Source organism: Somniosus microcephalus, chromosome 11 (assembly GCF_052327205.1).
Source record: "Somniosus microcephalus isolate GS21.2 chromosome 11, FLI_Smic_1.0, whole genome shotgun sequence".
NCBI classification, from domain to species: Eukaryota; Metazoa; Chordata; class Chondrichthyes; order Squaliformes; family Somniosidae; genus Somniosus; species Somniosus microcephalus.
Genome location: NC_140997.1, coordinates 202358988 through 202386562, shown reverse-complemented (window position 1 = coordinate 202386562; position 27575 = coordinate 202358988).

Below are 27575 nucleotides of genomic sequence, written 5' to 3'. Positions count from 1 at the left end.
CCTTCTGTGCTGTAACCATTCTATGATTCTATCAATTTCATCTGTCACATGTCTACCCATTTCACCAGTATGTCTATGTCCTACTGCAGTCTAACCAGAGATTTATACATCTGTAACATAACTTCCACCTTTTGTTTTCCAGCCCCCTTGGGATATTGGCTAACATGCCACTAACCTTTTAAATTAATTTTGTACCAGTCCGCTGGCTTTTAGTGATTTCTGTACATGGACCACTAAATCTCTCTACTCCTTCACAGTTCCTCGCTTCCCACCATTTAGAAAATACTCTGACCTATCTTTCTTAGGTAAAAAGTGGATGACCTCACACTTTCCCACATTGAATTCCATCTGCCACAGTTTTGCCACTCACTTAATCTGTCAATGTCCCTGTGCAACTTTCTGCTCCCATCTACACTTAGTGTTGTCAGCAAACTTAGATATACGGCTCTCTATTCCTTCATCTAAATCATTGATAAATATAGTGAAAAGCTGAGGCACCAGTACAGATCTCTGGGGGACACCATAAGTCACATCCTATAAACTCTGTTGGGAAGATTCGGATACCTGTGAGCATGCCTCCTCTCTATATGCTGACCCTGCAGTTGCAGCTCTGTTTTCTCCTTCCTTTGCTGCTCTTCCTCTTGCCAGTGTGAAATTGCCAGAATGATAAGCATAAATGCTAGGAGTCCCTTAAAGAGTTCAGGATGTTCTACAGCCACCACGAGCACTTAAAATTGGTCTAAGTAACCAAAATATAATACAAGCAACTGTGTTACCAGCATTCCATTATTTAAATGTCCTGGGGGGAAAAATTGAGTCGCGCCCCCTTTGGGGCGCTAACTTCGCCGGGGCGCTAAAAGTAGCACCCCGCGGCTAATGGAAGCGCTTCCCCTCCCTCTTGGGGCACTGCGAGTGAATATCGCGGCACTACGTGCCGCAGCGCCATGCCCTGCGGCACGTCGCGCCGCGGTACTGCAGGCCTTCCTCCCCTTCTAAAGGGGAGGGGCCTAGCGCAGCGTGACCCGGGGCCCAGCTGGGCCACCAGCGATTGGAGTGCCGGCAAAAGAGCCTCGCACTCAAGAGAAGTGCCGGGGTCATGGAGCGCAGCCGTCACTCAGCGGGGGGGCTTCAGAGGAGGCCGGGGACGGCAGAGGGGGCAGGTGCTGGCAGGCGGTCAGCAACAGAAATGGTCGCCCGGCACCTTCCCTTTAATTAGCGCTGCCCTGGCCGCAGGTAGGCCCCCCTGACCCCATCGAACATAGCGTCCGGCGGTAAGTCAGGGGGCGCTACCGAAGATCACAGCCGGGGCACTGCGCACGGCGATGATGTCATCGCCGGCGGTGCAGCACCATGGGGCACCAACGGTTACCGCCACCGCTAACCTTCCGCTGAATTTCGCGGGAGGCGTTGGTGGCGCTGCGCTCGGGCGCTAGTTGCTTTGCGCCCCGTTAGTGCCCTCTTAAGTCGCTAACAGGAGGCGCAAAGCAACTGAATTTTTAGGCCCTGATGTTTGGGGAAACAACAAAAGATGTGAATCCGTGAATCTGTTGTGTGATTAAGACCATCTGTTTCAGTAATTACAGGAACAGTAAATTTGGTGAAGATGGAAATAGACAATTTGATGGTGAATAAAATATGGCATTTGTAGCTTAGATCAGGGTCAGATTGGACACCAAGGTTGCACACCAGTTTGTTCAACCAAAGTGAGGAACCAGAGTGGGACATAGAATTGGGCCTACGGTGCAGGGCTTTTGGTGAGAGCCAAAGAGCAGAGTTTTGCTACTTTTAAGTTGGAGAAAGTTCTGGCTTATCGACAACTGTCGCCACCACCCCAAAGCTCCCTAGATCATAAATCCTGTTAATACTGCACCGTCCATCCACTTCTAAAATCGGCACTATATCATTGCTTGAGCTGTCATTGAAACACAAGCCATTGGGAGAAATAAATGCTTGCAGGCCTGTACGATCTATTTTAAGCTATATTTGTAAAATCATTTTTTATCATTCAAAAATTGTGATTACTATAAGTTGTTCCCTGAGTATCAGGGAAAATGGTACCCAAAATGCTTCTCAGTTTACTTGAGTTCAGATCATTTGCGTTCCACAACAATCGCTTGTACTTATTATTTAAAGCATTCGGTGGGCCTCTAGGATCTGCTGAATTATATACAATTTACAGAGTAAACTTTGGTGACAGCCTTGAATTATTTTGAATTAATATGCCTTCAGGAAGCTACACACATCTGGGGTCAATATGCAGAATTACACATTTCTGAAACTTTGTCAATGCAGCTCACAGTGAAGGAAGCAAAATATCTCCTGGAGCTTAATCACCAGATAAATTATTTGCTTCAGAATCTGACACAAAATGATGTAATGGAACATAAATAATTAGAAAAAAAATCTTTCTGTAGACACATCTATCACATCCAAATCCACCAGTCAAATAAAAGTATTAACACAATTGTAAAATAAACATCAGATGGAATGACGTGTTGGTTAGCTTCATTTCCTTTCATTATTCTGCATTTGGCTTTTTATTATTGTAGAACAAGTCTTCTTAGATTTCAGTGTAATGTATGCATTTAATTTTGGTTGTTATTTGCCGAGAAAGTCTTCTAAATCCGATGATAGCATTGTACTTCACTTATTATGTGATCATTGCTGTTCAAGTGACAGACTTACATGGTGGGGGAGGGAAGTTGTCCATCTGTACAAAGTCCAGATGTGAAACATATTTTTTCATAAATTCTTTCATTTACAGGTCTACAGTTTACAGGCCTGAGGAAAGGAAATCACAAATTGGCATTTTAAAGGCACAGGGAGAATATTCTGTTTTATTAGTACCATTTATTGAAAAAACAGACAGCTGTTAAGTTTTCTGTTTATAAGAGAGAGGTTTACAACCACACCTGAAAAGTTTGGAGGAAAAGATCGACTTTATCTAGAAATAGATTCTAAAAGTATTTGAAAGTCAAACAATTTAACTTCAAGTTGAATGTAGAAAGCGTTTTTAAGATAATGGAGCTGATGTTTTCTTTTCAGCATCTGTGCATTAAAGGTTGGTGTGGAAGAAGCCCTTATTACAAAATTGGGCTCAAGCTGCTTGCAATTTTCCATCCATCTGAAAAGCTCTTACACCCTGATGCTGAAGAGGAAAATCTACCTCAATCTGTTCAAAATGTGTCAGGCACATATGATATGAGGTTCCTTGGCAGGCATCATTTTTAAAATTTAGGATATTTAAAAGAATCTGAAATTATTGTGCCACTTTGGAGGTTACAAATGAAAATAATCAAATATTTCACAAGACACAAGGGATCCTGTGATGCAGCAGATGCTGGGAGAGGGGAGTGAGCATCAAGAGCAGGAAGAGAAGGTGTTGTTTGCGGAGGGCAGCAGGCCAGGGCTGAGTAGTGGAGCTGTGAGGATGGATAAATATTCTGCTTCATTGCCTTTGGGATCAGAAAGTATTATGCAGACATTCCATCTGGAATATGTTTGCTTGTTCAGGTGAATGTAAAAAGGCAATGTTTGAAGGAGAGCAGAGAGTTCTCCTGGTATCTCGAACAGCTTTCCGTCCCCCAACCAACACTATCACAAACAGTTTAAGTGGTCACTAATCTCATTTGCTGTTTCTAAGCCCTTGCTGTGTGCAAAATTGGCTGCTGCATTTGCGTAGATAATAAGAATGACTACACTTTGAAAGGTAATTCCATGGAAGTGAAGTACTTTAGAACTCTCCCTCCCCCCACTGCCCCCAGGGTCATTAGAAAGTGTCCTGGCTAATATTTAGCCCTCGACCAACATCATTTAAAAAAAAACCTGATTATTTGGTCATTATCACATTCCTGTTTGTGGGGCCTTACTGTGCGCAAATTGGCTGCCGCGATTCCTACCTTACAACAGTGACTACACTTCAAAAGTACTGAATTGGTTGTAAAGGACTTTGCGCCGTCCCGAGGTTGTGAAAGGCGCTTTATAAATGCATATCTTTCTTTTTATATAAAAGATCTTTTTCTTTCTCTAAGGAGAGTTCAGCAACAACTCGGTTTCAAAGGGTTGACAAAGGGTTTCCACCTGAAACGTTAACTCTATTTCTCTCTCCATGGATGTTGCCTGGCCTGCTGAGTTTTTCCAGCATTTTCTGTTGTTAACTCGGTTTCAGTTGGTCACAGCCGCTAGCACCAAGCTCTCATGAAATGCTTGAGCAGCAAAAGGAGTTTACAGCTCGGGGGCATCACAGAAGGACTCTTAAAACCCTTCCCATGGCCACAAAGTCTACCAACCCGTGGTCTGCTATCTGGGACTCAGTGGAGCAATGCCTGCGACAGGCTGAGACTAAGTAGGGAGGTTGTCACTGGCATGTGCCAACTATTACAGCAGGGCCTGGAGACTCGGTGAACAATTCAGACTGCTCCCACACTGGCAGTTAAAGATGGTGCAGTGTCGAATTTCTAAACAACGGGACCCATCGAGAAATACGCTTGTTCTCGACCATTTTATCATCCACAGTGCCATCAAGAAGTTAGCAAGGAGTGGCTTCATCAACAGGAAGATGAAGAGGATACGCAGATCAACCAGCAGCTCCACAGCACAACTGCAAGGGAGACTGGTGTCTTTTCCAGTGTAGAGCAGCACAGGGCCCCACTAGTAAGCTGCCATCAGAAGGATTGAGCTGTGATGAACAGCAGTTCTGTCATAGTTCAAATCATAAGGCAGTTTCTGCATTTTTAATATTGGTGAGATACAACTGGTCAGCTTAAATCTGAGTCACTGTCAGCTCTAAGCCTCTGGGTGAGGCAGAATCCACATTCTCTAGGTATGACTAGAAATTGTGATGTGAATAATATCATGTCCATGGATGATACAGCGGCATATGGCTGCCATGACACTACTTGGCCTTGACATGTTAATATGTTTTAATTGGGGGGGGGCTGGTGGGAGGGTCGTAATCGCTGAGGGGAATCTGCGGCAGCGACCCAGATTTTTTTTGTGGGGCCAGGAGGAGCATTTCTGCTGTTCCAGGCCCCACAAAAAATAATTCCAAACTTGCCTTTACTGGGCCTCTTCAGTGGTAGGCCTTTTTCAATATGGAGCTGGCTGCATCGTCAGGTTTTTACTTTATAATGTGAGGCTGCTGACCCTATTTTGAGGTCTTTACTGCCTCGTTAATGCCAACCGAGTCAAATAAAAATCGACCCTGTTAATCTGAAAGTCTAGGTTTAACAGTTAACATAGCCATAGATTTTATATATTTCATAGTTTGCCCCTTTTAATCAGTGGAAAGGACTTACCTTGGTGCTACCCCACTCCGCCCCAAGTCAAAAACCTTTTCTTCATTTCAATCCAATGTTGCATGTTTTAGTATTTCTATTTCTATTCAATTGTTCATTTCACATTATGAAGTAATGGAGCCTTTTGAATTTCCCATGAAGATACAGCACCCAAGATTAATTTGAATGCTTCAGCGGTTAAACTACATATTCTTTTACTGTAAAAAAAAAGTCAGCTCGCTGAGAGTGCAGACTGTGGAACATATTTTGGTTATTCAGCTGTCTCTCAATTGCCCAACTTATTCATGGCGACTACGTTCCAACTCTACCTAGCCCCTAGATATGTCTGACTTAACAGCCCAAAAATTGCATTATAATTTGACTCATTGACAGTCTCAATTTAGATGTCCATGACTCACTGGCAACATAAATATTTTTAAATTGGCAGTTTGCAGTGAACTGAAAAGTCTTTTAGTTAAGTATTGTTCTATGCCATTACAAATAAAGTTTATTAATATCCTTGTAAGTCTTAAGAGTGCCAAATCATGATGGAACAAGAAATTTAAACTCGGCCTATGACAAGTTATTAAAATGCGATGTCACTGGGGGTGTAACTAACCATCAACATGAAATCTACCTGACATTAGCTTCCTTTTTGAAAAGTAGAAAGCCTTGAAGAAATTAGAAGTGGAGCTGTGAAGGGTTTCTTCTACCTCAGGCAATAAGACATAAACATTTTATGAGCTTGGGGATGATGGGGGAGCAGAAGCTGCAGTGGAGATCGTGCTCACCAGATCGCCACCCATAACGTGCATCCCAATAAATGAGGGCAGGCAGCTGGGGTGGTCGGAATTTAATCGGAAAGAAATACAGGCAGATGTTATTTTTTAATCTTTGGCCCTGGGATTGCACTGTGCTTAACGATACCCATCTTCGAACAGGTTGTAGTGATAGCACAGGAGGTTTAAAGGTATATTGACATTTCTTATTTTTGAGATTTTGAGTTTGCAGTATAAGTATATTGTTGGTAGTTTATGTCTGTTTTTTGGCACTACTTTGTTATGGTTAATGTTGTGATAAAGGTTTGGCACTGCCAGATTTTTTGGCAGGCCATTTCAACTGACAGCAAGGATGTCCCAATGGGAATCCTTCTGTATTTATGTTAATTGGTAAAAAGAAGAGGAAAGAAAAAACTTGCATTTATATGCCTTATCACTTCCTCACGATGTCCCAACTCACTTTACCCAATGGATTACTTTTGAAGCAATCACTGGATCAATGGTAGGATGTCCAGCAGGTAAGGTTGAACCAGAGGCATACTTACTGCATCCACATTACAATTCAATTCAATTCAATTTTTATTTGTCATATATGCAGCAGACATGTGTACTGCACAATGAAATGTTGATTTTTACGAGTCCTCCCAACATTGGAATAAATATGGCATAACAATGATAAAATACTAATAGAAATACAGTAATAATAAATAAAACAACAGTAATAAATACTAATAAATTATACGTTCATGAGTCTTATGGCCTGGGGGTAGAAGCTGTTTCGAAACCTGCTGGTACGAGACCGTATGCTTTGGTGTCTCTTACCGGACAGGAGCAGGGCGAAGAGGTTGTGGCTGGGGTGGCTCACATCTTTAATGATTCTCAGGGCCTTCCCCCGGCATTACCCTCCAACTTATAGTATTTACCGGTGTTCTGGACTTATTACATGCAGATAGCACCCTCTAGTGGTAGTTATTGTATAGCACTGTGTTATTTGACCTTCTTCCTGTTTGCCCCGGAAGTAGTATTCCAGGGAGTGTTCTGCTGAGTTGTGAACAAAGCCCACATGAGGCAGGCATTCTGAATCCTCCTCCATCCTTCCTTATACGCCAGGCAAGACGCAATGTCTGTGAGTATCCTTGTTTAGTAACATGATAACAACTTTGTCGGTATAGTATTTTGACAATACTTTGTCCATAGAAGTTTATTAGCTGTTAGCTACTGAGGTTTAGCTTCAGTGCTATTTACTTATACGGTTAGTCTATTCTGTTTTCATAAACATGTTGGTATCTTATGTAACATCTAATGTATAGTACTCAGCTTTGTGTACAAAACATACTTTGTCTTTGTTTACAGTTTCACAATTTTATTCAAGTAAAGCTTCAAAACCGCACCCTGTTTCTCGAGGAGTTATTTGAATGAGTGTTTAGCTGACTGGATAACTGGATAAGAGTACGTCTCGTGAGACCAGTACAACCGGGATTTGTCTAAAAAACACTCTGTATCCATAGGTTGTATTTCACACGAGACGCTATGACAGAGTTGTGTCACTTACTGCAAATTGTAAGTGGTTTTTGATCCTAGCCCAATTGCTAGATGGACGGTTCGAATTGCCCCCGCCTTACGAAAGTTCTATACCCGGGAATTACTATTCAGAGTGTAAATGAAATAAGTCACGGACAGGAATGCTTCAGTGAAAAATCAAACTTGTATTTATTTGGTCTAACATACACTGGCTAAAACATGCACTACTAAACGAAATCACTGTCCCTGTGGAGAATAAAATCCAGATTACAATCAACATACATACAGTACAAAACTGGGGACTATAACAAGCAGTAATTCCCTTGTTGCTATGGTAGACTCTAATTCCACCATGACCAATGAATTACCCAGTCGCATAAACCCCTTCGCCTGGCTGAACCAAACGAAGCTTCCATCCCAGAATAGCCCAGAAGCTTCACTTCTGAGAGACTATGCTTACGCCTACACGTGGTCGGTTTCGATCGCTCTGCTCGTCGGCTTCTCTGGTACTTCTTGTTAGTTCGATCTTGTAGGAGCAGGGAGCGAGAGAGAGAAAGAGAGAGTGGTGGAAAAGAATCTACCTTTATAGTAGTCCCTATCTTTTCCTGCCAATCTTTAAAATCCATTTGCTTCTGAGCACTCCGGTGCTTAATCTGTGATGAGTCATCCTCGGACCCATGCATATTGGATTAATGGCCCTAAGTCTGGGACATATCTTTCGGTCTTTGTGTTGGGGAAAAAAACTGGCTCCCTTTTGGCTGGCTGAGGTCAGTGGGTTCATTGTTCTGCTTCTCTTCTGAGATGGAGGTGAGAAGTGCTTTGCATATTAGAGTGGTTTTTCTAATCAAGTTCAATGGCCCCCTTCCTTTTTCCAGGACTGTCGGGCGAACCCATACATATTGGATGACGGACAGTTCTTTTGTCACAGCCAACTGCCATGCGTTCTCTGGAGTTTTAACAAACCAGTCTTTCACGTATCTGCACAGGGCGATCCCATAACAGGGAAAATACCCTCAGAAAAATCCCATAAAGTCCACAAAAATATTCTTGACTGAGTCCATTCTTCAGAGACTTTGCGATCTCTTCAGTCCCCCGTTTGATGCTTTTCTTTCCACAAAGCATCACTCGATGAGAGAGCAATGGCCAAAGTCTCCCACCAGTGAAACTGTTTCCCTGATTTTACGTTTTAAAACCCTGGAACTGTACCCCTTACTGCGTGTCATAGTTCCCTTTTACCGGGTCAAAACATCAGTGAAACAGCTTCTTAACACATTCAAACATCTGGGTTCCAATTCCCACTGACAAACTTCAAGTCAAAATACAGAACATTAATAAGATCCACAGGACGTTACCAAAAATGTCACCGCACACATCACACAGTACAGCATTGACAGGTGGTAACACATTACAAAAATGCAACAGCGCACATTGCGCAATACAGAGTGCAAAACTATAACCAGAACACAATACTCTTGCTTACAGAACTTTGGTACATTACAAGTCTTGCAGGGAGAAACCATCATCAACACAAATCGAATTACACCTTTCCGGATCAATCTAACACCCCTTGCCACCGCGCTTGGAGCATCTGGCTCCGTCACCTGCAGCTGGTGTAAAACAAATAGCTTACAAGCAACAATTGTATGATAACTAATGCATGGGAACAGATGCAAATCCTGGGGGGAATCTCTATACTCAGACCGATGTCCCACCATGGTGGTGAGACAAGCCCCTTGATCTCCTCCCCCACTTCTACTGTCTTTTGCTCTAAAGTGTAAAAATGTTTCTGGGAGAGCTCAATGGTCTTTATTAACTCAGTAAGATGTTCCGGCAGAAAAGGAATCGGGTACCCGAAATGCTCCACATAGTATGTGTTATAAACCTCATCACCATCAAGAAACTACTCATGAAATAACACTGGACAGCCAGCTGGTGGCGCCGTCCAAGGAGTATAAATACTCGGGCGTCGGCCCCAGCTTGTTTGAGACATTTTGTAAGACAAGCAACTAGTGAAGTACAACTAGACCTCCATGTTCAGAAACAAGCTGATTAAAGCCGTGCTTTATGCTCAAACCAAGTGCGTAGTGAGTTTTATTACGTCAGTATGGTTGGGCTGCCCACAATCTACAGGGACAGGGTATGCTTCAGATGCTAAACGAAGCTGGCACGGGCTCAATGAATTGCTATACGGGTGCAGTGCGGCGAGATGCTTGGTGCTTAACCATGAAGGGACGCAACCTTGCCTCAGCTCCTCCAGGTTACTGCGGCCATCGCCCAGCAACCATGCTCCATACAACACATACACCTCATTCCGTGCAGCCTGCTCAGAGGCGTTCCTGTCCTCCCGTATCAAATCATTGACAGTTTTTTTTGTGCCTCTCCAGCTCTGCAATGACCTCCTTTAAATGAACGGTCATTGCCTGGTCCTCATGAAGCTCTGAACCCACCACTGTATCCTCTTCCCCTAGAATCTTACGCAGTTGGTTCTTTAACCCAATGATCTGCATCTGGAGTTGTGCATCACCCATACTATTAATAATACCCGTTCCTGTACTGAACGCTGTGGCTATATCGTTCCAGGTCCCTCTTCTCTGCCTCCCGGACCCCACACTACCCCCATCATTCAGATTATAAAGCTGTTCTTTCTCTACATTTCCATAGTCCAGTTCATAAATTTCCTGAAAATCACTTTTAACAGAGCTTCATAAAGCTTCTCTGTCTTCCTTGGACACCACACAGGCAGATGGACTTCAGTCAGGTTCAGGATCACGGATGCCACGGCATAGTGCACATTCTGAAACAACACTTTGTCAGCAGGGATTAACACCAACCCATTCCCTGGACCCCTGGTGGTGGTGGGACACCCATCTACAGTCGTCTGTACCGTCGGGGCTCTGGGCGGGGGCTTCCTGGCGTATGAGATGAGCTCTGTGGCTTTGATGGTGTTTGGGGGTTTTGGGATTACACGGGAGTCCACACTCCGATCCCAACCGATCCCACCCCCGGCGTCCTGCCATCACCTGCTAAACGCGATTGACACACCCGCTGGGCAGATCTTTTCCGACCCCCACATACACACATAAATCCCTTCCTCGGATTCCCACCACTTATCCCAACACACATTCACTCCTCCCTGAGAACCCGTGATCGTCCGGTACGTGTCATTACTTAGTCTTTCCCAGTCAGCTGTCTGGACCCCTGTATCCACGCTCAGTTTCCTGAGCCGCCACCACTTTCCCAGTGGAATGTGTCCCCTACAGCTAAGGCACACCCGTTTACCCTCTGTTACCCTAACCCGGGAGGCGGTAACCCCTATTCCCGGGCATGGGACGGACGCTTCACCATGGGTGAACTCGTCATGGCTGGAATACCGGGTGGAATTCGACCCCAGCCATCCAGGCCATCTTCCCTCGTGGAGATAGATGCTTGCCCCATCCTTCGAGCCACCTCCAGTGGTCACGGTGGGTCCGTCTCCGCCGGTGCCGCCGAAGACAACCGATTCCTCGGTGTCGCCCCTGTGACTCGTGCTGGCTTAGGCGTTCCCTGAAACACACAGAATGCAACATTGTCCTTGGGTGATGCCTCACCTTTCCAGATGCAGCTACACGTGATTAAAATCCAAACTATACAGACAAGCTAAGGCAACAGACAGGAGAGAAAGAAGTTATGTACAGCGCCACCCATCTCCGGGTGGCCACACTAGGTCTCCTCGACCCTGCGCCTCTTACGACTCCGGCTTCCTTCGTTCACCGGTGTGTAAGGAGGTTGTGATGAAATATTCCATTCATCACTGCCTGTGACTGTGGTTGGTTTCAGGTTTCCCCTCACCATTGTATTGTATATCATCACTGCCTGTGACTGTGGTTGGTTTCAGGTTCCTCCTCACCATTGTATTGTATATTGGAATGTATGGAATGTATTGTATGTAGGGCTCCGCCCATACCTGGCCTCTATGTAAGCAAGCAGTCTGGCCTCATATCCAGTACTGCTGACCTCCAGATGGAAGACACCTCTCTCCACTGCGTGTTATCTTCTAAGTTAATAAAAGCCTTGTTTTGTTTCGCTAACATCGAGTCTCGGGATTATTGAGGCACATCAGAGGTGTCCACGGTACTTTTGGCCGTGGGATCCTGGCACTCCTTCACACTCCTGCCCCCACAGGCGGAACGACTGGACCCTCTGTGGGCTCCTCACAGTCCCAGATTATGGGCTGGAGACCCACACCTGTAGTGCAGCTCACCACTCCCTGCTGTTTCCTCCTCTTATCAGCTCTTTCCCCAAGGTTAAAAAGCTTGCACTGATTGATATGGAACCACTTAGTGCGTCGGGGTATTTTGACCCATCAGACTCGCCCTATCCACGATGCTGTATGGTCTCGTGTATAGCGGTTCAAAAGTCCCTACCTTGGTGAAGTTTCTAACCAATACTTGATCTCCGACCTTCCACTCGTGGTGCCTCTGAGGCTCAAGCAATAAATGATTTCTACGATGTTGCTTCCCCATGTTACTGGCAGCCTGCCAATGGATCTGTCTGAGACGCTCAAGCAAATTCTTAACAAACCTGTTCCGCTTCACCTCTCTCAACTGACCTTCCGTGAGAACCAGGGCCAGTGCATGGCTGGGCGTTCTCATGACCCTGCCAGTCACGAGCTCATGCGGGGAATACCCTGTGCTTCTAGACGGGCTGGCTCGGACCCCCATCAGAACTAACGGCAAGACCTCCGCCCATTTTCTAGGCGAGTCTCCCGTCTCCTTCCGTAACCTTTCCTTGATGGTCCTATTCATTCGCTCCACAATCCCTGATGACTGCGGGTTGTGTGCGACGTGCCATTTACCCTCTACACTTAGCATCTTCAGAGTCACCTGCATGACTGCCCCTGTGAAGTGACTCCCCTGATTGGACTCCACATACTGTGGTAGCCGCCACCTAGAGAACACTTCTCTCACTAGAATCCTTGCGGTCCCCAAAGCTGTGGCTGTTCGGCATGGGAAGGCTTCTACCCATTTGGAGAACACATCCACCAGGACCAGGCGGTACTTTTAACCCCCCTGTGCGGTGGGCCGATATAATCGACCTGTATGGACTGCCATGGTCCCTCCACTCTCAGTGTGTCCCATGGATAACTTCCTTTTCTGGGGGTCAGGGTTGTTTGCAGCACACACCAAGCAATCCGCACAGAAGTCGCAGACGTCCTCCCTCAGTTGTGGCCACCATCCTGCCTGTTCTACCCGTTGCCAGGTGGTCTCCGGCCCGGGGTGCTCTGCTCCTGGACCCTCGTGGGCCAACTGAAGGAATTCCCTCTGGTGCTGCCGCGGAACTACCCACTGTTCCCCTCTGAAAACCATCCCTTCCTTTACCATAATACCTGCCACTCCGTATGGACCCTCTACCTTATCTCCCTTAGCCAGCGTCTCCAGAACAGTCTTTAGGGCGGGATCCTGTGCCTGGACCATCTTTAGGTCCGGGGCCAATGCTACCCCTGCATTCCCTTGGGTCCCACCTCTGTCTCTGATCGCTGCTACCAGACTCGACCCATATGGATCCCAAAACGTGCCCGTTCGAGCACCCTCTTTGGTCAGCACGTCGGCCTGCTGATTGCCCTCCGCACGGGGTTCTGTCTTAGAATGGGCCTTGACTTTGTGGATATAGAAATCCCCCTGGGTTCCTGTCGATGTTAAGATCTGTCGCAACAATGGCTTGGTTGCTAGGGGTTTCCCGTCTGCAGATGTGAACCCGCGATGAGACCAAATGGCTAAATATTCTGTACACGAATTGCAAGTGAACATGCTGTCCGAGCAAATCATGTCGGGTGTAGGGAACTCTTCGGGGTGGGTAACCACATACACCACCGCCGACAGTTCAACGTGCTGGGCGCTCATGGTGCTCGGGGGTTTAATGGCCTTGGCAATGCCTGCCTTTGGGTCAAAAATCCCGCATCCAGTGAGTCGCTCCCCGGCCACCACTGTACTGGACCCGTCTACATAGATCTCGTGGCCCGTGGGATGGATCCCAGCCCGAAACCCTATGTCTATGTCCCAAACCCCTTCAACAGAACATTTGTGGGCCATCCCTGGGTAGATCAAATTTGCGGCGAGCTTGGGCTCACGGAGGCCTTTCACACTCAAATTCATCTGAGAGAGCAATAAAGTCCAGCGAGCAATGCGTGCACTGCTCACTGTGCCGTCTTTTATCCTCCCATCCAGAAGCATCTGAGTGGGCGTATGATGGGTTAACAGAGTTACCGGGGACGCCCCCGTGAAGATTTGTGATCTCCTGGAGCAGCACTGCACTCAAACTGTCCCCTGTGGCAGCTACCTCCAAAAAGAACTCCTTTCCCCCATCAATCGCTCCTAAAGCCGGTGCAATCTGCAGATCTCCCTTCAGACGACTAAAAGCTGCCATGCAGTCCTCATCCCACTCCCTTGTGGAGGAACCGGAGTAGAGGAGCTGCCGTAGCGGCATAGTCCTCTATGAAATCCCTGCAGTACCATGTGAGTCCCAGGAAGGATCTTACCCCTGTTACCGTGGTCAGGGCAGGTAGCTACTGTACCGCCTTCCTCCTCGCCTCATCGATGGCCCTCTCCCCAGCACGCACTGTCAGCCCGAGGAATTTTACTTCCTGCTGGCCGATCTGTGCTTTCTTGGGATTAACTTTAAACCCAGCTTCCTTTAACAGACTCAGCAGCTCAGCCAGCAGGGGGCCATGCTCCTCCCCCTCGTTGGAGAACAAAAGCAGGTCATCCACGTACTGCACAAGCTGCTGCGGTCTGCTGAACCCTTTTAAACAGTTGGCCATACATTGGTGGAAAATAGAAGGACTGCTGTGAAACCCTTGGGGAAGGCAGGTCCATGTGTACTGCTGACCCTTGAAAGTGAATGCAAACTTATACTGGTCCTCCCTTTTGAGAGGGATAGACCAGAATCCGTTCGAAATGTCCAGCACCGTGAATGTTTTCGCGGATGCTGGGATACTCGCAATCAGGTCGGCTACGGCTGTGACGGTGGGGGCACAGGCTGGGATGTTCTTGTTAAGAACCCGATAGTCCACAATGGCTCTCCATGAATTGTCCAGTTTCCTAACCGGCCAAATTGGAGAGTTCACATGTGTCGCTATGGGTCTCAACACACCCTGCTCAACCAGTGATCCCACTGCCGTCTAAATCCGCTTCTGCCTCTCTGGGGAAGTTGTACTGTTTCTGTGGTCGGGCCATGAGGTCCCCTTCTACTCTGACCTCTGTTATGTTCATTAATAAATAGACATTCTTATTATGAACACAGCTAGCTTTTGCTAGTTGCTTTATTGAGCACATGTGGACTTGTACAGCATCTTGTAGAGGCTTCCATCTTGACTGCTGCCTTGTGGGTAGCTTAGTGCCTCATGGGTAATGTAGTCTTAATATCATACAGCTGGGTAGTCTTATACATACAGCTCTCCGGCTCCACCTAGTGCCCACTATAGAATGACATGTTATTGATCACTACATCCCCCTTTCTTTGAGGTTTAACAAAATCAATATCAATCAACTTTCAAGAAAACAATAAAGATGATATCAGTAACACTTTTGTTAGTGCTCTAGAAACATAAACATTTTCAAAACAGTCAACACATTTTCAAAGCTTTACATTGCACTCAAAGATTAAGACTATCAGGCTTTTTTACTTCACGTGTGGATCTTCTCAACACGGGTAAGTCTGATGTGTCTTCATGAGATTTTTCTGGCGGTGAATGACAAGATGCAGTTGCGGCATTGTCATCAATCTGCTCTTGTATAGATCGAGGTCTCCTTGCGATCTTTGCTTGGAGAGGGTTTCAGTGTTTCCTTCACTCTTCATGCCATAACTCTCAATGTAGTCAATGCACTCTCGAAAAACTGCTGGCAGCTGGATCTCATCATACAGCATAGTCCTCTCAGCAGCCTCGGCTAATGGAAGACCAAAGATTGGCCTGAGGGAAGAAGGAGTATCCACCGGAACTGCTTCCTGCTCTGGTGCAGGCTTCTTCTTTTTATTTTTCTCTTTCCACTGCTTAACAACATCTGCTGCGGTTATATCTTTGGACTTTTTCTCCTTGTGTTTTTTCTCTTTGTGCTTTTCTTCCTTTGGCTTCTCTTTGACCTTAAAGTCTTTTTCTTTCTTCTTGGAGAAACTAGGCTTTTTGAAGATATGGATACCCTTTGGCCTTTTCATCCTTGATGGGCTCTCTGCTTCATCACCTGAGTCATCTGGTCTGCTTATGGCACAGTTTATACGGTAGACTCTCTTGACCAGTTCTAAGTCTTCACAAGCTTTGTCACCTAGTATCGAATCAAATCTTTCAGCCACAACAGAAAACATGAGATGATGCACTTTGTCTTTGACTGTCACTTTAAGTCTGCATACACCTAAGCTATCTATTTTCTGTCCATTATAGTTCTTCAGTAGTACTGACTTTTTCTGTATTTTGGGCTTTTCTTTCATATTGTTAATGTCACTCATACTGATTAAGTTTGCTTTTGCCCCAGTGTCTAGTTTCAAGGTAACTAATGCTCCATTTACCTGCAGTGGGATCATCCATTTGTCCACTTTTACTGCATTGACTTTATGTTCAGCATTGTCCATTTCTGAGGGCTGCACATTTTCTGTGTCTTTTTTGATATCGTCACATGACACCATTCCGACAAAAAATGTCTCACTTAAATCAGTGTCCTCAATTACATTAACTTGTTGCCCTTTCTTAGTTTGTACTTTTGAAAAGCATTGTTTGGCAAAGTGATTCTTTCCATTACACTTTGTGCACATTTTTCCAAACGCTGGGCATTGTCTTAACTGGTGTTTGTAACCACAGCGTTTACAATTAAAAATTTCATCCTCTGATTGCTTTTCATTTCTGTTCTGCCCACGTTTCTTCCCCTTGTAGGACACAGCACCGACAGCAGCACTTACTACAATCGCATCATTATTGATTTCACTGAAAGTCTTCGCATGCTTTTGAACTAACTCGCTGGCTTTGCATATTGTCACAGCATTTTCCAATGCTAGTTCGGTTTCTCTCAACAGATGTTCCCTGTCTTTTTTATCATGAATACCAAACACAATCTGGTCACGAATCATGGATGCTTTGAGCTCAGAGAAATTACATGTCTGTGCTTTCAGTTTCAGATCAGTTATAAAACTATCAAAAGTCTCATTTTGTTGCTGTGTCCGAGAACGGAAGATGTATCTTTCATACGTCTCATTCTTTTTGGGAGAGCAATGTGCATCAAATTTTTTTAGCACATCTTCTAATTTTTCTCTGTTCTCCGCTGGATTAAATACAAATGTATTAAATACCTCTATCGCCTGTGGGCCTGCAACCGTAAGCAGCAACGCTATCTTCCTTGCGTCTGGCTTCGTACCGAATCCGATGGCTGCAATGTAGAGTTCGAATTGTTGTTTAAAAATCCGCCAGTTGTAGTCAACATTTCCCTCAAGATTCAAACGCTCTGGTGGCTTCAAATTCTCCATGTCGCTTTTCACAATTTTCAGCAGATCTTCACCACCCTGGTACCATGTTATGTTCATTAATAAATAGACATTCTTATTATGAACACAGCTAGCTTTTGCTAGTTGCTTTATTGAGCACATGTGGACTTGTACAGCATCTTGCAGAGGCTTCCATCTTGACTGCTGCCTTGTGGGTAGCCTAGTGCCTCATGGGTAATATAGTCTTAATATCATACAGCTGGGTAGTGTAGTCTTATACATACAGCTATATACAGCTCTCCGGCTCCACCTAGTGTCTACTATAGAATGACATGTTGTTGATCACTACAACCTCCACCCCATTACCCTCCCACAGTCGTACTTGTGTGTAGCGAATGCCGTGAGGTTGGCTCGCACATCCGCTATGTACTCCGCCGGGGTAGAAGTGACCAAAAGTTCAAGGTCATAACTACCCTTGGGCTTCATCGTACACATGGTTCCCTTGCCTTGCTTCCCTGGTATAACTATCACTTCCTTCTCCTTTCCCATGCATACTGCCCCCCAAAGACAGTGATTCCGGAAATCCACCAATATCTTGTGGGCCAGTATGAAGTCTGCCCCCAAAATGCCTATTCCCTCCCGCTCCCACCGCATCAGGACATATTTCCACTCCGTATGGAGTGTACCCAGATCATAAGAACATAAGAAATAGGAGCAGGAGTAGGCCAATCGGCCCCTCGAGCCTGCTCCACCATTCAATAAGATCATGGCTGATCTGATCCTAACCTCAAATTTACTATCACTCTACATCCCTCCCAAACCCATGTGATCTCCTGGGAGAGGCGAAAAACCAGATAAAAAACCCAATGGCCAATTTGGGAGAAAAAAATCTGGGAAATTCCTCTCCGGCCCATCTAGGCGATCGAAACTCATCCAGGAGATCACTGTCCCTATATTTTCTACAGTACTTACAGTAGATGGCTAGCGGGACGGAGAAGGACCCAGCCTGTTCGTTCCTGGTGAACCCTACTAAGTTATGTGGGACCCTGCTCGATAGAGGTGATGTGGTCGGGTTATCCGCATAAACAATGGTGCTTGAAGCTCCAGCGGGAGTACGCTGCCTGCTGCCGCATCCACCCTACCCTGCCCTGCCGGAAAGACTGCGCGGAGAGCAGCCACTAATACCGCAAACGGATCAGTGCTACTTCCTGTCACAGCTGCGGCTTTCTGCACTGGCGCTGGAGGATCCCCTTTCCCGCTCCTTTTGTCAGAGACTGGGCAGTCTTTCCTCCAGTGCTCTTTACTCCCGCACCTCTAAAAACCTTGCTTCTTCTCTGAGCTACCCCCTTCCTGGCGCCACTCTCTTCTAATGTTGCCTCCACTAGGCTTTAACTCATGTACTCTGCCCTTTGGTTTGTCATCCTCACCCCTACCATTCTTAAAAGAGCGAGTTAACTGCCGGATCATGCTCTCTTCTGTGGTCTGGGGATCCCTGGAATCGAACCACCCCTCTGCTTTGGCCTTGAGCCTGGGCAGGCTGTTCGCCACCAGGGTCCTCCGCCAATGAGCCCTAGGCTCCCCCTGCAGCTGCGCCCGGTCGAGCACCCCTGCACAGGCACTCCGGTAGACGTGCCAAAACCTGTCTGCGAAAGCCTGCGGTGCCTCCCCAGCTGACTGCAGTGTCCTTTCCACTCGGGAGAAGGGACTTCCTTCATTGAGGCCCATAGCCTCTAGGATGTCATCCTTTATCCCCTCTAACGTACCCTGCCCCCTCTTGCTACCCGCTGAGAGCGACTGATACCACCTACTATCCAGGGAAAATAAAAGTAATTTGGTTGTCTCAGCTTCGTTACAATTATAGATCCCCCCCCCCCACCCGCTCCACATCCGTAAAATGGACAGATGGGTCCCCTGTGCTGATCAGTTTGGTCAGGTTAGAGACCATTGCCTGCAGCTGGGGGGTCATATACAGGACCATGAAGTCACTCTGCAGTGCCCCTTGCTCTTGACCGTCTACGGGCGCACCGTATTTCCGCTGCCGGACAGGGCACATGGGTCCTGGTCCCAGCACTTCGGGCGGTGGTCGAGCGTCCTCCTCTGCCTTACAGTCCTCCTTATCTCCCTCCTGCTCTTCCTCATCTACCCGGGCCACTCCCGCAGCTACCAAGCAGACCATCCCTTTGGCCTTAGATAGAGCATCGGTCAAATTCCGGATCTGCTCCTGGCAAGGACCATGATTACCCGTATCAAACCCTCCAGTGCTGGTGACGCTGTATGCCACCTGAATATCCTTCAACTGCTCTCCCAACAACTTTACCTCACTCGACAAGCGAGCGTTCTCCTCCCTAACCACCCTCTCGTTCCCCTTTGCCTCAGTTACCTGGCATTGCAGGAACTCCTTATGGTTACGGAAGGTTTTCTCCTGGCTTATTCTTCCCTGCTTCTCATCCCTTAGCTCCATGCATAACCTGCTCCCTACTACAGCCCTTGCGTCTGACTGTGCCTTGGACTCCCTGAGCTCTGCCTCTAACTTAGCAACCTGCTTATCTAGCAGTTGCACTTGTCTTTGTAGGCAGATGAGCCATATCGCCTTTTCAATGCTGCGCCTATGCTCCTTGCCCTCTGTCCATTCTGCCGCTGCGTCCACCGGACGCTCAGCACGCAACAAACCTAGCAGCCACTTCTTAGTGACGTTAACCTTTTTAAACACATGAAGAAATCCTTTCCTCCATTTGGAATCTTTCGCCAGAAACGCTGTCCATGACTGATTTACACTCCTTTAACCCAGGTTCTGCCACCGGTCGCCAAGAGATGTAAACGATTTTTGATCCTAGCCCAATTGCTAGACGGACGGTTTGAATTACTCCCGCCTTACGAAAGTTCTATACCCGGGAATTATTATCGAAACATAGAAACATAGAAGATAGGAGCAGGAGTAGGCTATTCGGCCCCTCGAGCCTGCTCCGCCATTCAATGCGATCATGGCTGGAAAGGGGTATGCTTTCTCCCCATACCCCTTGATCCCTTTAGCCTTGAGAAATATATCCAACTCCTTCTTGAATATATTTAATGAATTGGCCTCTACTGCCTTCTGTGGTAGAGAATTCCACAGGTTCACCACACTCTGGGTGAAGAAATTCCTCCTCATTTCTGTCCTAAATGGCTTACCCCTTATCCTTAGACTGTGACCCCTGGTTCTGGACTCCCCGGCCATCGGGAACATCCTTCCTGCATCTAGTCTGTCCAGTCCTGTCAGAATTTTATAAGTTTCAATGAGATCCCCTCTCATTCTTCTAAACTCCAGCGAGTACTTATTCAGAGTGTAAATGAAATACTGTAAGTCACGGACAGGAATACTTTGGTGAAAAATCAAACTTGTATTTATTTGGTCTAACATACACTGGCTAAAACATGCACTACTAAACAAAATCTCTATCCCTGTGGAGAATAAAATCCAGATTACAATCAACATGCATACAGTACAAAACTGGGGACTATAACAAGCAGTCATTCCCTTGTTGCTATGGTGGACTATGTTGTGTATGTAATATGTGTGCTACTTTGAACCTATGGACAGGACTGCACTACTTGTTGGGCGTAGTGATACGCAGTACCACTCCTGGCCATAGGGGTATAAATAGTACTGTGGGTACTGATCTCCCCTCAGTTCCCGCCTGTGGGCATGAAGTAAAGACCTACGTATAGTCCCTACCTCCAACCAGTAAAGACCTGTTTTATTGTTACTGATTAAGTCTCAGTATTAATTACTTGAACAACTCACAGATTTAACACTGGCGACGAGTCTGATTCGGACCCTGCGGCAGTCACTCCACGGCAGCTTCGTCCACAGCCAGGACGTTGCAGAGAGGTTTCCACCCTCTCCACCCCACTGGAAGACATCCTGACCTCGGAGCCTCCATCGGCGACCGTCAGCTTCTTCTCCAGCTTGGTGGTGGGTAAGCCGTTGTCTGAGCCGGGCAGCGACGCGACAGGCAGTCGACCGCGTTGGCCGCACGAACAGGGCTGGGGGAGCTGGAGGAATAGGGCGCGAGAGCCGCTTCGAGCGGGAGGCGTTTCAACAGAGCGATCGCATCTCCTGATAAGAGCCGAGAGCCGCTTCGCGATCCAGCGATCGCATCCGCTGATAAGGGCCGCACTCGGGCGATCGCGGCGAAGATAAGGGCCGCACTCGGGGGCTGAAGGGAGACGGCGTTGGGGGACGGGTGAAGACCGCCAAGCGCGGGAAAACCGCCATTTTGTGGGCGGAGGACGACGGCAAGAGCGGGAAGCCGCCATCTTGGATAGCAGTAAAAAAAAAAAATCTGAGAAATTGCAAATCTACAATGCCTAAACACGGGAATATTAGCACCTTTGATAGTGACCTCGAAGATTGGGCCATATATGTTGAAAGAGTAAAAAATTATTGTAAGGCCAATAAAATTCGTGACCAAGATAAAGCTCTAACATTATTAAATTTAATGGGTGCGAAGACATACGGGCAATTGAAACACCTGTTATCACCAGATGAACCGGCGGATAAGATGTTCGATGAGATTGTTACTGTCCTGAAAGATCATCTAAACCCCACGCCGCTGATGCTAGCGGAACGATTTAAATTTTACGACAGAAGGCAGCTACAGCATGAAAGCAATGCTGATTATTTGCTGGAATTGCGTAAATTAGCGAAATATTGCCAGTTTGGAACGGGACTGACAGAGGCACTTCGAGACAAATTTGTGTGTGGTTTATTTAAACAGGATACACAAAAGCGACTGCTCGAGGAGAATGAGCTGACGCTTGAGAAGGCGGTCACTATGGCAGCAGCACACGAAGCCGCAGCGAGAGGCACGGCAGTAATGCAGCTACGGTCACCGGAGCTCAGTGCACACAAATTGGGTGTGAGTTCTGGCAAATGTTATCGTTGTGGAAAGACAACGCATGATCAGAACCAGTGTTGGTTTAAAAACCAAGAATGTAGAACTTGTGGTAGGCTTGGACATATAGCTAGAGTATGCAGGTCAGGGAAGAAGACCAGCAACAAGAAGTCACCGCAAGGAAAATACGCAAAGGTACACAAGGTGACCGAACAGGAGTCCGATTCAGACGCTAGCAGTAATGAACTGGCTAGCTTAAGCTGTAATGAACTGGCTAGCTTAAGAGTACTCAACGCTGGTAAGGGTGCAGACCTCCAGACAATTTGGGTCACTCTTCAGATAGAAGGAGTCCAAGTAAAACTGGAATTGGACACTGGATCGGCATTGACGGTCATAAATAAGAAAGATTACGGAAAGTTATTCCAACATATTCCCCTACAGGATACGGGGATTATATTGAAAACATACACGGGGCAAAGAGTGTACCCCATCGGGAAAATAGAGGTTGCAGTGGTCCACAAGGGCGAAGACAGTCAAATAATGGACTTATATGTGATATCTGAAGGAGGTTCTCCACTACTAGGACGGGAGTGGATTAGGAAAATGAATATGGACTGGCATTTCCTACAAACAATAACGAGTGAGAACTCGGTGAAGATAGTCGGCCCAGACTCTGGAACGGATGATGGTAAGCCCAACTCAGGTGCAAAAGACAAAGTTTCAGCACAGAATTCCACTGAGCAACAACAACATAGTTTAACTGTGGATTCTGAGTCTGGCAAGTCTACTGATGTGCCCATTTCTGAGGGACACCGGGCTCGAACTCAACTCCATTTCAAACTACAACAGCAATTAGAACAAATGCTTCGCCGTTGTGAGCAAGAGTTGAATGCAACGAAAGAGTTCTTTGATATAGAGTTGGAGAATCTGGAAAGACAACAGAAGCAGCTGATGGAGAAAATGGAGCAGGAGCACACAAAACGTCTGATGTCAGAGGAGTTAACGGTCAGCCAACTCCTGCATATGCTGAAGGACAGGACTCTGAAATGGGAAAAACTTGAACACGAACTTCAATATTCAAACGAAAGGGGTTCGGAGCTCTCAAAGGTTATTGGAAGAGCTGAGGTGGCAACACAGACTGAGATGACTGCAACAGAGCAGCCCTTGGATGCCAAAAGTACGCTGACTCACGTCAACGTAGAACAACAGACCGCTGAAACAGCTGCTCCGGTAGAGGGATTGAATAGTCCGATCAATCAATCTCCAAAAGAAGTTGAAGTAGTAAAATCTCAAATGAGGTCATTAGTAAACGACTTGCTGAAAGCCCAGAAAAAGCTGGATGAAGAGGTACGCATGAAGAAGTCTCTTCAGGAAAGATGTCTGGACTTGGAACAAAAGCTGGCTAACGCCCAGCTGGTTATGGAGGAAATAGAAGACCCTCTCGCTGGCCTAGATCAGGACGACACCGAATATTACTATGTCCTGTCCTGCCCAACTTGTAACTTCGACTCCCACCATACAGAAATCATGGAGGAGCACCGAAAGTCTACGGAACATCGGGAGAAGGTGGCTCTACTACGGAAAAAGGAGGAAGAGAAGGAGGAACTGCGCATGCAGCTGGCAGCTGACAGTGGAGCCCAGAGAGTCTCCAAGAAGCAGAAAAGGAAAAGTCGAAACAGAAGATGACCCATCTGAACCATTATTACCTCTACCAGATCACACACGTGGTCCCTCCGAACGGAACCAATTCAGTTCGGAAGTTTAAACTGTTAAATCCATGGAAGGACTATTGAATGAGTCACTCCAGCAACGTGAACCGACTACACCACAGAGATTGAATCTGTGAACTGTTTTCCGCAGAGACTGAATCTGTGATCTGTTTTGACATGAAGTTATCTATGTATCTATGTTATTCTGTTATGTAAACCTGAAGTTATATATGTATATATGTTATTACGTTATGTTAAATGGGGAGATGACTGTAAAGCTAGGAAGGGAGGAATGTTGTGTATGTAATATGTGTGCTACTTTGAACCTATGGACAGGACTGCACTACTTGTTGGGCGTAGTGATACGCAGTACCACTCCTGGCCATAGGGGTATAAATAGTACTGTGGGTACTGATCTCCCCTCAGTTCCCGCCTGTGGGCATGAAGTAAAGACCTACGTATAGTCCCTACCTCCAACCAGTAAAGACCTGTTTTATTGTTACTGATTAAGTCTCAGTATTAATTACTTGAACAACTCACAGATTTAACAGACTATAATTCCACCCCTAACAACGAATTACCCAGTCGCATAAACCCCTTCACCTGGCTGAACCAAACGAAGCTCCCACCCTCGGAATAGCCCAAAAGCTTCACTTCTGAGAGACTATGCTTACCCCCACACGCGGTCGGCTTCGATCGCTCTGCTCGTCGGCTTCTCTGGGACTACCTGTTAGTTCAATCTTGTAGGAGCAGGGAGCGAGAGAGAGAGAGAGAATGGTGGAAAAGAGTCTATCTTTATTGTAGTCCCTATCTTTTCCTGCCAATATTTAAAACCCATTTGCTTCTGAGCACTCCGGTGCTTAATCTGTGATGAGTCATCCTTGGACCCATGCGTATTGGATACATATCTTTCGGTCTTTGTGTTGGGGAAAAAAAACTGGCTCCCTTTTGGCTGGCTGAGGCCAGTGGGTTCATTGTTCTGCTTCTCTTCTGAGATGGAGGTGAGAAGTGCTTTGCATATTAGAGTGGTTTTTCTAATCAAGTTCAATGGCCCCCTTCCTTTTTCCAGGACTGTCGGGCAAACCCATACATACTGGATGACAGACAGTTCTTTTGTCACAGCCAACTGCCATGCGTTTTCTGGAGTTTTAACAAACCAGTCTTTCACGTATCTGCACAGGGCGATCCCATAACAGGGAAAATACCCTCAGAAAAATCCCATAAAGTCCACAAAAATATTCTTGACTGAGTCCATTCTTCAGAGACTTTCCGATCTCTTCAAAATTGACCTCTAGCCAAACCCCACCAGAGGCACGGCACTGACAGTAGCTGTCAACATAAAACATCCATAAATTTCTATACCTCAGGATACCACAAAGGACACCAGACACATAAGCCAGACAGCATTGCTCGGGTGTATACAGCAGGTGACTGATGTATTGTTTGCAAGAGCAAACCAGTTCATCACATTCCCTGTAGATAACTAGCAGCAGCATAAGATTGTTGTGAAATATTTCCATATGGTAGGATTTCCTCGCATGCAGAGTGTCAATGATGGCACCCATGGCCCACTAGGCCCCTGTTCACAGTTTGGTTGTCTTCATGAACTCCAAGGACTGCTACTCCGTGAATATGCAGTTTGTCTCTTGACTATCATCTTAAAATAATGCACGTCAAAGCCTGATTACAAGGTATATTCACAATGCCTTTATTTTATGCAGTGCTTTCCTGCAGCAGCACCAGATATCCCACCCAAGAATCAGTCCACTCCCATTGGGAGGTATATTACGATCCAGGAGCTAGCTGAAAATATTACAATGAAACTGTCCTTAGAAGAATCGGTGGGATCAGACTGCTTTTGCTGTGGCAGTCAGGAAACCCACTGTACCCGATTACTGGTCTGCCAGTGGGCCAGATAATCCACACAGCAATAATATTGTTGTGATTTTAGATTTAGTTCTGTCATCGGAGTCGGTTTCTGGTTGATTTATTCAGGTTGTTTGGGCCTATTATCTCAGATTACAATCCGCTGTACTGATGTTCAAATAACCAGCTTGGTGTTGAACTTCACGAGTAATATTTTGAAGATTTCTACCATACTTGAAACTTGCAGTTCACCGAAGAGAAAACTTAACAAAGAAGTTACAATGGTTTTTAATTACATCCCAACAGGTTGAGAAATAGAATCATCTCTCTTTCAAAGCACTTAGAAAAATAAATGATTTTGACTGTTGGTGACGTCTTGTATGGCGGTCTGCTTTAATAGGGCACAATTATTCACAGAAAAAAATATTAATTGTAAAGGGGCTGGAGCTGTTGTAAATGGTACTTCTGCCAATCTGGCATATTAGATTCAAGGACCTGATTTCAATGGAAAAGGACAAACCAGCTCCATTGATTTTTCAGAGACTTCAGTTCTAAGATAAAGCCCAGCTGTTAAGTGTAGATTGGAAAAAAAAGGAAACCTTTTCCTTGCAGGAATCAATGTATATTATAATTAGCACTTTTTACAAATATATTTTGAGACAGGGTGCTCAGTTAAGCTAAAAGGACTGATCTTCAGAAATTCTATTCATTATCTAGGGTGTCTCGAAAACCCTTTATAAAACCTTTGACTGAGCCAGTTTCAGGATTTTGATCACTTTCAGTATTTAAGGAGCTTCATCAGTTTTCTTTCAAAGAAGACACAGGATGGATGTTAGATCTATAACCAAACTGGAGTTGTGGACACCATTGCTGACACCTGTGCTGACAGTGGGGAAGGCACACCTTGCCAAATTTTGTGAGACAAACCCCTTCCAATATGCTTCTTGTACATGGAAAGCATACACAGAGAGATAGGCCTGTAGTGCAGTTGGCTCGGTGTCATAAAATCAGAGGAGTCAGCAGCTCTCAAAGGGTTGCTGCTTACCATTAAAGGCTGAATTTGTTTTACTTGATGCCTGCAGCTAAATAAACAGTACAATAAAAAATCTAATTACTGAAAGATATGAGGTTGCAAATCATGTTGTATTGCGACCTTTCATAAATTTTAGGGTTCTGTGGGACCATGCCGGTACTTACAGCGGGGGAGCCCGAAAGAAAGAAAGACTTGCATTTATATAGCGCCTTTCACGACCAACGGATGTCCCAAAGAGCTTTACAGCCAATGAAATGCTTTTTAAAGTGTTGTCACTGTTGTAATGTAGGAAGTGCTGCAGCCAATTTGCACACAGCAAGCTCCCACAAACAGCAATGTCATAATGACCAGATAATCTGTTTTTGTTATGTTGATTTTATTATATTCATTCCTGGGATGTGGGTGTCGCTGGCAAGGCCAGCATTTATTGCTCATCCCTAATTGCCCTTGAGAAGGATAAATATTAGCCAGGACACTGGGGATAACTCCCCTGCTCTTCTTCGAAATAATGTCATGGGGTCTTTTGTGTCCACCTGAGAGAGCAGACGGGGCCTCGGTTTAACGTCTCAGCCGAAAGACGGCACCTCCGACAGTGCAGCACTCCCTCAGCACTGCACTGGAGTGTCAGCCTAGATTTTTGTGCTCAAGTCCCTGGAGTGGGATTTGAACCCACAACCTTCTGACTCAGAGGTGAGTGTGCCAAAGTACCAACTAAGCCACAGCTGAAACATTTCAAAAATATTATCATAGCAGGAGATGGTATTCTGATTCTAGGTCTGCAAAAATGATCATATTTCTGTAAAAATATCATATTTCTGTAAAAATTATCATATTTTTGTCACAGGACATTCTTTTGGGATTATATGGTTCATGGTGTAAGATGGACCAGAAAGGAAGGAACATGGAAGGAAATCAGTGAACATACACTGGAAACCAGAAAAATGCTCACCATTCATTGACTTCACATAAAAGCTTAATTCCAACAATGTTGATTGAATTTTGTCCAACAATATAATGAAACAATTATTGCTTAATATTTTTAATTTTACAGGTAGAAAGTGGTAGGATTATGAATC